The sequence below is a fragment of the Mercenaria mercenaria genome, unplaced genomic scaffold (assembly GCF_021730395.1).
Source record: "Mercenaria mercenaria strain notata unplaced genomic scaffold, MADL_Memer_1 contig_1936, whole genome shotgun sequence".
Lineage (NCBI taxonomy): Eukaryota > Metazoa > Mollusca > Bivalvia > Venerida > Veneridae > Mercenaria > Mercenaria mercenaria.
The window spans coordinates 43,836-57,554 of record NW_026459956.1 but is presented as its reverse complement, the minus strand read 5'-3'; positions in this window follow the sequence as shown (position 1 = coordinate 57,554).

The following is a 13,719-nucleotide window of genomic DNA, read 5'->3' as shown; positions in this document are numbered from 1 at the left end:
TTTCTGCTGACTCTAAAACACTTAGGATATACAGTAATACGGATAAAATCAAAGTCAGTTCTCTATTATGTCGCTTCTGTGTATTCCTGGGGCCGTATTCACGAAGCATCTTAGATTCTTAGATTTCACTAATACATTTCTTAACTTAAATATTTCGACTTAGTAAAGAAACTTTCTTAAATTCGTATTCATAAATCATCTTAGAAAATAACTGAGCTAAGAAAAACCTTTTCGTTAAGAAATTTCTTAACTCTGTTGCTATGGAACAAAAGCTGCGCGCGCAGCATCATCAATCGAAAAAATGACGGACCACGTCGACTCGCTGCGTTTTTTTTCAAATGTTTTAACGAAAAACACAGACTATAACTTGATATTTACGTTTATATTGGTGGTAAGTAATTTCTATTACATTACTGGTATAAATGGCATCAATTATTGGTTTGTGAAACTTCGCAGCTGGAAAATATTTGCCCATTGAACACGACTTTCCATGATGGATTTCTGCGGCGAGTTAGTCATTTCAAAAATTGTCATTCGCGATATTGGTTATAATTATTTGTGTAATATAAATATATAGGTAAGATTAGTAACGTAAACAGATATAAATATATCAATTTAATTTCAGACGAAACAGCATGTTTAAATTTGAGTTCTACTTTCACTTTCGGTTTGAAAATTTTGAAATTATTTGGAAATTATGTATGTATACATGGTTTGCATAAAATAATAAAATAGTTTAGACTAACTAGAGAATGATAGATGGGACACCTGCACTTTACCGGTACGCACATTAAATAAACACTCCCTATTTATTCTTATGGGGGCTACTGCCCCCACCCCACCTCCCCACTTTTCTTTTTTTTCTTTCATGAATATATTATTTTTACAATTTATTCAAATGATTGTAATGAGCACATCCTAACTTTTACAATTCTAGCAAGAAGTGCGTACCAGTAAAGTGCATTCTAGCCTGGTATTTTACCAGACTAGACAGGTCTAAGGAGATCATTGATCTTTCAGGGAATTACAAACATTCACACAGTGACAGCTGTCTCAGCAACATCCACCACGTTTTGTTAGTTTTGATTACAAGATGAAAATTATGTTTTTGGACATGTGTATGAATGACACATCAATTGTGCTTTTGACCATAAACTTATTGGGTGTTTAAGTCATGTCCTAGATTTTGACACGTAACACATTTTTCACGTTTTTGTGCAAAAGTTACGGCAGCTAATTGCATTTTGTTCTGCTACATGTATTTGATATATTTTAATATGCCTCCCTAGTTTCTTTAGAGAGATCCTGCAGCCATTCAGTATAAAAATGAAAATGAAATTTTAGTCCCATTCAAATACATGGTTACTTTCACTTTAAAGAACAGTGTATAATTTCCAATCTGCATACTTTCCTGTCTTAAAAATTATACAGTATTTAATATACCCTACTTGTAGGCAACACAATAAACAAGGTTTAAAAACTGAAAGCGAGCATTTTAGTTTTTTTGTGGTCACATTTCTTAGAAATGCTGAATCAAGTGTTTGCAAGAGTTATCTTTCCTGTTGTTATTGAAACTGTCACGTCCACAATTGTCACTTGAAACACAATAATTCGGCCATTTTTTAAAGAAAACAATACAATTTCATTTTTATAATCAGATTTTAAAAGCTGACATGTTTATGTTACACAAGGTTTCCAAATCTTATAATATCACAGTCTGACTGGCATACTTCAGTGACTCCACCATTTCAATATTAATGAATGGTCTTAGTGCAACAATTCTAACTGCAAAAAAAAATTGAATGGAGGCTCTTTTTGGATATGAATAATTTGATAAAGATTTGTTTTAAAAATAGGCTATTTTTTGTTAAGTTAGGCAATTTGGAACAAATGTTTGCTCACAAGCTATAATTAACTTCTACATTCAGTAACATTTAGTTTTGGTAAACACATGTCATGGGTTATTATTAAAATACCGTTAAAACTGTATTCACTTGAATTACAAGACATGCTGCACAGGTGAAAATGGATAGGCTGCCACTGACCGTTCCAAGGCGGTGCCCCACTGCCACTGACCGTTCCAAGGCGGTGCCCCACTGTGTTCCTTTGTTTGTTCGTTTTGTCCTTGTGTGTTGACTTTGTGTGCGCGCGTGTGTGTATGCTTATTGTTCGTCTTGTCCTTATGTGTTGGCTTTGAGTGTGTGTGTGTGTGTGTTGTTCGTTTTGTCCTGATGTGTAAGCTTTGAGTGTGTGTGTGTGATGCACGCGTTTGCGTGCTGGGGGGTTCGTTTTGAGGAGGCTGCGCTTTTGGTGCGTGTCATTCCCTGTTTGATATTTTTCTTTATCAGATTGACTGATTGTATTTAATGAATAATGATAAATGTATAACAAAATATCTTTAAAAACGTTGCAAGAATGAATATTGGCCATGAAATGAAGTTGCAATTTTACTTTTCTTGACTATGTGTTATAAAGGATGCAGAAGTAACCCTAGCTTCTGGTCGTGTATATTATACAGTAGCTGCAGTTAGCTCAGAGTCTCAATGTAAGCAAGGGGTCCTGAGTTAGAGCCCTATAGTGACTGCACATTTTCTCTATGCTCATATAATCTTCAGTGCCCCATTCCTTTTTTAGGCAAAGGCACCAAATCTTATGTCTTCCTGCATATTAAAATTCCATTTCATTAGTATTTGGTGTTGATGTCACTGTGACAAAATTGAATTATTGCTTTTTTGATTACTGACATTGCACATTTATAATAACAACTTCATTGCAGGAATGGAAGATTATCTGTCTTGTTGTAGCAGATCAGCACTGGCAGTGAGGTATTTACAGAATGAATGACTGTAACATGAGATCTTGATTAATCTGGAAAAGTGATGATACTTTAAATTTATAAGGTCAATAAACATAACCCACCCATAATGATAATTATGAAAGTTATTCGTCCATTGAATTTCATGTTTACCTTTCTGATCACCTAGTGAATAGATTAATCTGTAAGATTGAGAAACTAAACAGTATTTCATTATTAATGCAAGATTTACAGCAACAACTATTTTTTTTACAAAGTTTTTATTATTAAATTTATAAAAGATGTTTTATTCCTGTAATCACAATTAGGAGTAATGCTGATAAAATTATAGAGGTTAATTGCGTCTGGCTCAAGATTTGAACCTGTGACTGTTGATCTAACAATCTAAGATTCAGTTGTTGGATTTCTAGCCAGAAAAATCCTTACAAATGCAAAGCAGGCCAGGTATCAGACTGAATAGGATTCTAAAACAATTTTTACTTTGTATAATAGTTTTTTACTGCATAAGCTTTATTTTGAGTAATAGCTTCTTCTAACACTGATTTATCAATACCTTGAAACAATTATTGAAGCATAGTACGTGCCTCTTTAAAGGACACTACACTGATTCATTTAATAATGTATATGCTACGAGGTCCAAAACCACTGAATATCAGTATTTTGTCTATATATTGTTTTGTCCTCATTCCGTGTATATAGTGTATGAAATGTCTTTATGTGTTATTATTTTGTATTATTTCCATACAGCCAGATCCTATATATAAATTCCTATATCATTTTCATTTCATTCATCCATCTAACATTTTCTAACACTTACCAGTTAATTAAAGGCCTTAACGAGATTTGCATGCCGGGCATCATTTTTGTTAAATTTTTCCCGGATGTAACTACACGCATGCGCACTTTGAAATAGATTCTTGATGGATTGGCCTGAAGTTTTTATCTATCTCGATAACTTATTTATCAAGGTTTTGTTTTTGTGCCTTTACAGGTAATTGTTATTGCATTCATTTTGTCATGTATTCATGCATCTTTCCATATCATATTTATGTAATTCGGCACTGTATTTATTGAATTGCACTTGGAAATAGATTCTTGATGGCTTGCGCCTGAAGTTTTTATCTATCGCGATAACTTATTTATCAAGGTTTTGTTTTTGTACCTTTACAGGCCAAAACGCCCCATCCCAAGAGAAAGAGAACACACGACATATACATACTTGATTTTTAGATCGTTCAATTGTTTATTTGTTTATGCGTTTTGTAACTTCACTGTCAAAGTATAAGTTTTATAATTTTATTGTATATAAAGGTGCAAGTTCACATTCTGGTTGGCTGTTCAGTGTTATCAAATTCCACCCACATCAGAGGTGCTCAGGGAGAGACAGCAATGTAAGTGGTTCTTGGTTTGGTTATAATTGCTCTTCCCTAATGCTTTTACATACCTGTTACAGATTTTTTATTTTATTATTTTTTGGAAGGGGTAAAGGTGAAGGTTTGATACAAATCAGTTTGGGAAATTTTGAGATGCTGCAGTAAAACATGCAAAAAGTTATCGGGAGTTTTATTCTTTAAATGTTGCATTTCACAAAAAATTGTTTACAAATGACTTAATTAATTCAGTACATTACAGGTTGTTTCAAATGTTTCAGTCTACATAGTGTCTAAATAGTTAAATTTGTTTCTGAGAGCTCCCTGCACTCTAGCCAAATGTATTAATATGTAATATATCCAAACAGTACAAGCACTTCACTCAACAGCAATACTTGACAAAGCTTGATTATCATTATCTTTTATTTCATGTGGTAGTGAAGTTATAAGTAGCCAGTGTAAATGTCTCCGGGATTTAAACATGAAAACATAATACTTAAGCTGACATTTTTACAAATTGTGGAGCTACTGGAAGTAGAATATGATGATGCATCAATACTGACATTTGTAATTCAGTTTCTCCTTGCTAGAGATTTTAAGTTGCATTGTCAAGTCAATGGTTGATTGTATACATATAGGACCATGATAACATATTTAAAGATGTGCTATGCTCATTTTCACTATTAAGATGTTTTATTTTAACATGTAAATTTTAATCTAGAAAATCCTCATCTGATCAGTTACATTCAATTTGACTGAATAAGTCAAATAATTATGTTTATATAAAGCTTCAGCCATAATTAAATTTTTAAAGCAACTGCACTCTATTTAAAAAAAAAACACACACACACACAAACAAATACATGTACGTTGTGCTTACATATTTACTGTATAGAAATTGCTTATATTTGCATAATATGAAATTTGAGCACAATATACCTTTAAGTTGTGAAGCACAACTACAATTTCCATTAATTTCTTAATATTTATGTGCTTTTCTGTAATTAATAGAATCAATATTTCAGATGAAACGTAATGGACAGCCATGCTAGAAACACTTTGGTTGACAGTTGATTCAAGGTTATACTGTGTGTAAGTTAGATATTTTGTTTTTATCACTGTTAACACAAAACTTTGAGCAAAGCTGTCTACAATACAAGTAAACACAAAACTTAATGCAACAATATCTACAATTTTAAATTTTGTATACTTGGGTGTATTTACAAACAAGCAGTACTGGTTTTAGCTCACATGAGCAGAGTGGTCAAGGTAAGGCTATTGTGATCACCCTGTGTTGGTCCTCCATCCTTTGTTACTTGGTCATCTATGGTTAAAAATAGGTTTCAAGGTCAGTTAATAGGAAATATTGTTAGTGCTCTAGAGGCCACATTTTGTGTTTGATTTTCATAATTTTTTTTTCAGAATGTTTGTCATTGAAATTTAAGTCAGGTTGAAAACTGGGTTACCTAAGGTAACAGGGTCACTAGGTCAAATCACAGAAAAACTGTTTTAACACTCTAGAGGCCACATTTTATGCTCGATCTTCATAAAACTTTATCAGAATGTTTGTGTATGTGAAATTTATGTCAAGTCCTAAACTGAAATATCTAGGTCAAAAACTAGGTCAGTATGTCAAATCATAGAAATTCATTGTGAACACCCAAAGGCCACAATTTCTATCTGATATTTATGAGACTTAGTTTAAATTTATTCTGGTTAAAATCTAAAATACATTTATAACTGGGTCACTAATGGAAAAAAACTAGGTAATTAGGTCAAATCATGGAAAACTTTTGTAAATACTTCAGAGGTCACTTTTTCAACTTGATCATAATAAATCTTTTCAGAATGTTTATCTGTATGAAATCTAGGATGAGTTCAAAAGTAGGTACCTTAGGTCAAAAAGGTGTGTCACTTCGTCAGTCATTGAAAAACTTACTGAAATACCTGATTTTCACAAATCATGGTCAAAATGATTGTCCATAAAATTTAGACCAAATTAGATGCTAGGTTAAGTTGGGTAACTAGGTCAGTGACAAGATGAGCTTTTGTGATCGCGCAGCGTCCGTCGACAGTCCGTCCGTCCGTGCGTAAACATTTGCTTGTGACCAATCTAGAGGTCACATTTTTCATGGGGTCTTTATTTTAATTAATCAGAATGTTCACCTTAATGATATAAAGGTCAAGTTTGAAACTGGGTCACGTGCCATTAAAAACTAGGTCAGTAGGTCAAATAATAGAAAAACCTCTTGATGATATCTAGGTAAAGTTTGAAATTTGGTTACATGTCTTCAAAAACTAAGTCAGTAGGTCAAATAATAGATAAACCTTGAGACCTCTCTAGAGGCCATATTTTTCATGCGATCTGTATGAAACTCGGTCTGAATGTTTATTTTGATAATATCTAGGTCAAGTTTGAAACTGGGACAGGTATAGTTAAAAACTAGGTCAGTAGATTTAAAAACAGAAAAACTTTGTGACCTCTCTAGAGGCCATACTTGTGAATGGATCTTCAAAAAAAATGGTCAGATTGTTAACCTTGATGATATCTAGGTCAAATTTGAAAGTGGGTCAAATGCCGTCAATTACTAGGCCAGTAGGTCAAATAATATAAAACATTGTGACCTCTCTAGAGGCCATATTTGTCATGGGATTTTTATGAAAGTTGGTCTGAATGTTCAACTTGATGATATCTAGATCAAGTTCGAAACTGGGTCAACTGCGGTCAATAACTAGGTCAGTAGGTCTAAAAGTAGAAAAACCTTGTGACCTGTCTAGAGGCCATACTTTTGAATGGATCTTCATGAAAATTGGTCAGATTATTCACCTTGATGTTATCTATGTCAAGTTTGAAACCGGGTCACGTGCCGTCAATAACTAGGTCAGTAGGTCAAATAAAAGAAAAGAACTTTTGACCTCTCTAGAGGCCATATTTTTCATGGGATCTGTCTGAAAATTGGTCTGAATGTTCATCTTGATGATATCAAGGTCAGGTTCAAAACTGGGTCAGATGAGCTCAAAAACTAGGTCACTGTGTCAAATAATAGAAAAAACGACGTCATACTCAGTTCAAAACTGGGTCATGTGGGGACAGGTGATCGATTCAGGACCATCATGGTCCTCTTGTTGTGGTTTCCGGATGATAACTCATGAAAGGCTTGACAGATTTAATTAATTTTGGTACACATATTTTAGCTCAGAAAATACAGGTCAAGTTCGAATTTAGGGTCAATAGGTCAAAGGTCAAGGTCACAGTGACCCTGAACAGTTAAACGTTTCTGGATGATTACTTGAGAACGCTTGGGCCTATGATCATATATTTTGGTGTACAGGAGTAACATCATGAAATATAGGTCAGTTCGACTTCTGGTCTGTAGGTCAATGGTAAAGGTCACAGTGACAGTTAAATTGTTTCCGGATGGTAACTTGAGAACACTTGGGCCTAGGATCATAATTTTCGGTACACAGATGTAACATGATGAAATACAGTTCAAATTCGACTTTGAGGTCTGTAGGGCAAAGGTCAAGGTCACAGTGACTCGGAACAGTTAAAGGGTCTCCAGAATATAACTTAAGAATGCTTGGGTCTAGGATCTTAAATGTTTGTACACAGGTGTAACATGATTAAATGCAGGTCATGATCAACTTTGATGTTAGTAGGTCAAAGGTCAAGGTCATAATAACACAAAACAGTTAAAAGGTTTCTGGATGATAACTCGAGACGTTTGGGCCTAGGATCCTGAAAATTGATTGCAAGGTTGGTTATGACCAGCAGATGACCCATAATTATTTTGAGGTCAGCAGGTTACAGGTCAAGGTCACAGTGACCCGGAACACTTAAACGGTTTTCGGACAACAACTTCACAACGCTTGGGACTAGGATCACGAAATTTAATAGGGAGGTTGGTCATGACCAGCAGATGACCCATAATTGTTTTGGGTTCCAAAGGTCAAAGGTCATTTAAACCTTTTCCGGACAATAACTTGAGAACGCTTGGGTCGAGGTTCATGAAACTTTATAGGGAGGTTGATCATGACCAGCAGATGACCTTTATTGATTTTGAGGTCAGTAGGTCAAAGGTCAAGCAAGTTCAGCTTTGACATTGGCTTAGTTCTGTGACAAGGCCATATTGTGAGGTATAATTTTTCACTCCTGTGACAACTCTAGTTGTTTATGTTTTTAAGGAGTTTTCACTTTATGTTACATTTTTAACTATTCATGATTTGGATATATATAAACTTACATGATGTCTTCTACATTTCAGTATGTTGAGGTGACTTCTGCTCCAAAATTACCATTACAAAACACATAATCAGGAAGAAGTTAAGCAGTGGAATCCTGATATTAAAATCAAATTAACATTTGTGTAGAGTGTGTTGTGTAAATGGAAAATCTGTATATCTTATGCAGTATCTAGACAGTAAAACTTGATTTCAAATAGAAGAATTTCAAAAATACAGTATGGCTTACACTGAAAGTATTAACATAGATATAACTAATTAATGAGTTTTAGCTGAGTGATTCAAATTTTATTACCTGCATCATATAGTCAAGTGTACTGTTTCCTTTTAGTTACTACTTTATTTGCTTGTGGTAAATTACTGTTTGATGCTATGTTCACTAGTAAGTCTAGTAAGTCAGTCTGTCAAATATTGTTCAGTCTAAAATATTCATTGATAAGTGATAAATATATTTATCTGAGAAATTGCCACAAATATCACATTAACCCTTGCTTCCTATCTCAAAGGTCAAGGTCACAATTACAGGCCAAATGTCAAGTCAGATATTAGGCTGACTGTAAATATGACATGCATGAAGCCCTTTTATTTGGCAGATAAAGTTGTCCAACAAGATGGTGTTTCAAAGGGTCAGGGTCACAGTTCAGGGTCAAAGGTGGTACTTGATACAGCAGATATAATTAATGAAATCACCAACTTTGAAAAATCAGAGACTTTGAAAACTGATTACTATCATTAAAAAGTTTCCAGAAATCTTACTGTGTGTAAATATTTTGCTAAATTTGCTTACTTTACATGTAGTTATGCATGAAACATTTATTAAACCGTGAACGAACTTTGTATACCATTTTAACAAAGACATATTTATTTAGTTTAAAGTAGATGCAAGGAAAAGTGTAATTATCTCCACTGAGTAATATCAGTATAGATGTGACATTGTCTGTGTGTGTGTCAGTGAAAACCATGATTTGGTCAGTAAAAATACGGAATTTCATTTATCCTTGTTAATGGTACCTTGATCTCTGGAAAGCATTGTAATGCATTTTTTGTCTGATTTTCTGGTAGACAAATGTTTTATGCTTAATTTACCTTAATATGGCACTTGTTGCAGATCTTGCAAGCTACATATTATGTTAATATGTAATGAGAGATAATTTCAGTAAAAAATAATTCTTATGAGGTTTTGTTTTCAATTTCATTATCTTAATTGGTATGTACGAAATAAAAAAGGAGGAGCGAACACCTGCATTTTGAGCTTGTCTATGAGCAGTATTATAACAGTTCACGTATTTGTCCAAATCTCAATGTCTAGATTTTTATGCCTATGCCCCCCCCCCCCATCCCCAACCCCGTCAGTTGGTAGACAATCCTGTTACTTACCAATGACTAGAAAATAATTTTGTCTACCCTGATGAAAATTTATAGGATGATTGATTGTGGTTAGTAGATCAAATTTTTGCGTGTCAAGGTCAAAGAGACTGAAAAACATTTCTAATAACTTAATTAGATAACTAATTAGACCTAGGCATGTAAACATTTGCATGTGGCCGGAAAAGAACCATTCTCACTTTAATGGGTAGTAGGTTCAGGGCACAGTTATAGCATGACGGATTTCTATCAACTGCTGAATAACTTTAAAAAATATATTTATCATTCAGGATTGATAAGTTGCCTTTATTCATCTGTTCATGCAAACTACACTTTTTTAAATTTTATGTACACGCATCTTGCTAAATGTTATATCTTTCTTTTTAATGATTGGCGATATAGGTTATAATTTAATTATATCGTTGAATCATACGTAATCAAGGGAACACATAGTAAATGGAACATATACCAGTACTATAAACGAATTTCATTTATTATATATCATTGGCTCCTGTTGGAAACACAAAACAAGTGACTCTAGGTAGACTAGAGGTTAGGGTATGTCATGCACGAATGTTGATAGGATAACTTTTAATCGAAACTCTGTAGGTATAATACAATGGAATGTTTTGACCCGTGTTGGAAACCCATTTTGGTGTTGCGTTTGGCCTATCACTTTTCTTCTGAACCCCATACCCTGGAAGTTAAAATCACGAAAACTGCAATATGAATGTCGAAATTATGATGTTGAAAGCACCATGATGAATGTTCAAACCAATATGGTGAAATATCGTATCCATGATCGTAGTTTAGTGATGTCGTGTTTTCATCAACACAGTATCGTATTCCCACCATCATAATTTCGGTTGTCGACTTTATCGTCCATATTTCATGTTTTCATCACCATAGTTAGGACTTTCATCATCACGACTTCGAAAATCGTGGTCTGGCGAGAAAAATAAAAACGCGATGGTCCAAACAGAACACTGCAGGTAATACACATGGCAAGAGTGTGTACGTAAATGAACTTGTTATACATTTTTAATGTAGGTCAGGAGGAGTCAACTTTGGTACCAAAACTGTTATTACGTTTACGAGAACTTAAAATACCCGTGACAAGTTGACTGTACGCAAAATTTCATATTTCGGAATTATAACTGGACTCTGACCTTGGAACTTTCTGACTGGATTCGAGCATATACTACCGTTTGCAGATCAAATTGCCATTTCGCCTTTTCTTAAATCGATAGACTTTTACCTTTACGTCACAAAAGCAGCGATGATGAAGCTATTTTTGGATCTTGTCTATACAGGTAACTCCGCCTTTCCGATACGAGTAAAAATACCGAATGAACTTGTTTACATTGGCTGCATGACCGAGAAATGATGATTTAAATACTGTTGGAAGGGGTGTTTAACCGGATTGTAACAGATGTACTAGATCTAATCTTCATTTAAAATTTAAATGAATCTTGCCACAATGCACACTACATTTAGGTAGCGTGGATGAGAAAAAAGACCCTTTTATACATTACAGGCTTTTTTCTGCCTAAATTTCAGTACCTTTTGCAGCAGAATTTTCTTTTAAATAATGTATCTCGTATTTGGTTTTCACTGTAATTATAAAACGTGCCTGACTCGAGTTGTTGCATTCGCTCATCATTGATTAAAGGGCATAAGTTCGAATCCCGGAACCGACCATGCATCTTTAGTTGAAAAAAGTCGGCAATTTCTTATGGAATATGTGAGTCTTAGTCTAACTAATTTGACGCGATCCTAGGAAACAGTTACGACTTATTTTCTCCACTCGAAAGAAATTGTCATCGCTAGATTTGGGTCTAAATGCTGATTTTGTTGCGAATATGAGATTAATTCAAATAAAACTTACATGTATCAAAAGGTAGTCCAAATAATTCTCAAGAGTTGAATATCGTTATATTTTTTGACTGGTCGATATCCCCTTTAGGTAGACAACGTAAAATATCAAAATGTAAAATCGGTCTTCCCGAGGTCTCATTATTCAGACTAATCAAAAGGGGGATTCAATTCCTCATTAATTTATGTAAAAATTATCATAATTCCCCTTAACACAATTAACGTTACACGTAAAGTGCAAGCGATAAAACCAGTAACTTTACATGATGGTGTGCTGTTATTTATCCTCAGTTATTTTGGTCCTTTTAGAGTGACTGTCACAAATATAAAACAAACTAAACATCGATTTATTTTGACTTATGTGAGTCTATAACTGGTTCTTTCCATGACCGAAGACAAGGCTTATCAACTGCCTGTATGTAAATAACTGCCATAGTGTTTTAAAACTACTTCAAATAAATAGTAGATAAATTCACATACACGTAAACCCCACCAAAAAATAAAATAAAAAAAAACTAGATCTATAATGAAGTCTAAGATTTGCGATAGGAAGACTCTGCAAAAGTTTGAATATCAAATAAATCAGTTTTTATGGATATGACAATTAGATCTACAAGTGTTACGTAGCTTGAAGGTTCAATGATACCTTTCTATAACCTTGCATACCTTGCGTGGTTGAAATTTCGTCAATAATAATTGTCATAACAAACAAAACAACGCTGTTTTCATTTGAACGTAGTTGAAATACATGTTGTGTATTCTATATTCTACTTTTAAAACATATCCATTATCACCTTATTGCATTTTACAATGTATGCAAGTACGGCGATACTTCAAAGATAGAGTCAGAGCGCGCGCTTTGTGTGTCGTCAAGATAAAGAAAAAAGTTTCATGACAAGGTGAATGATTAATTTATTGTGGATGATGCGGGGTTAACCTGTCAGGGTTACTCCGAAAATAGCTTCAGCTTCACAGTTTTTGTGACGTAAACATGCAACTCTATCGATTTGAAAAAAGTTGAAGGGGCAATTTGATCTGCAAACAGGAGTATATTGACTTTAGAAACAATTTTATGCGTCAGCCCTTTCTAATAGTGTATCATTTGTAGTGTATGAACACAACGTCCATCCCAAGCGCCAATACATTAACAAATAAGCATATTTTTCACAAACAGCGTGCTCGTCAGGACATACATAAGGTTTTCAAAATGTCGGTTATATTATTGAAGTTTTCATTCAATCACATACCCGACAGAGCATTCTACAATAATTGTTTAAGCTGACAAATAATTTCTGTACACAAACTATATTTTGTACAGACAGGCATACATATGAGGTTTGTTTTATTTCGAATGTTTAGATATTATTTTCTATGAAAGGACAAGGTATTTTTAATATTACTTGTGCGAAATAAATGTGTTAAAAGTAGTTTACTCCTTATATTTTAGTACATCTTAAAATCAAATTTGTAAAAGTTAAGAAAATGTCCCCGATGGAGCAACCAACGGAAAAAAAATATTATTTTCATATTCATTTAGAACATCTATTCAACTACATTTTAAAACAGATTTCAGCAAAATATCTTTTTCCCAACGTTTTCTACAATTAGTCGAAGTCGGTGATTGTTTTAAGAAAGTGGCCAAAAATACCATTCATTCATATTTAAGAAATTTCTTAAGAGTTAAGATAGCTGCCTAGTTATCTTAAATTTTAAGTGAAAAATGCAAGTTTTAAGAAATTTTTAGCAAACTTAAGTTTAAAATGTTTTGTGAATAGGACTTAAGATATTTTCTTAAAACTAAGATGAAAATTGTAAAAACTAAGAAAAATCTTAGAATATAAGGAAAAACTTGAATACGGCCCCTGATCTACTGATGAAGATAATGAAATATATAAGATGGGTGTTAATCCTGAACATCCTTGCTGCAAATATCTGATCTCAAGCTTTCTAAATAGGACACTTATTTCAAGTAATACAAATTACTCGTAATAAGAAGTATTGACTAAAATTATTCATCGCAATTTACAGAAGCGGGAAGAAAACCAAAAGTAT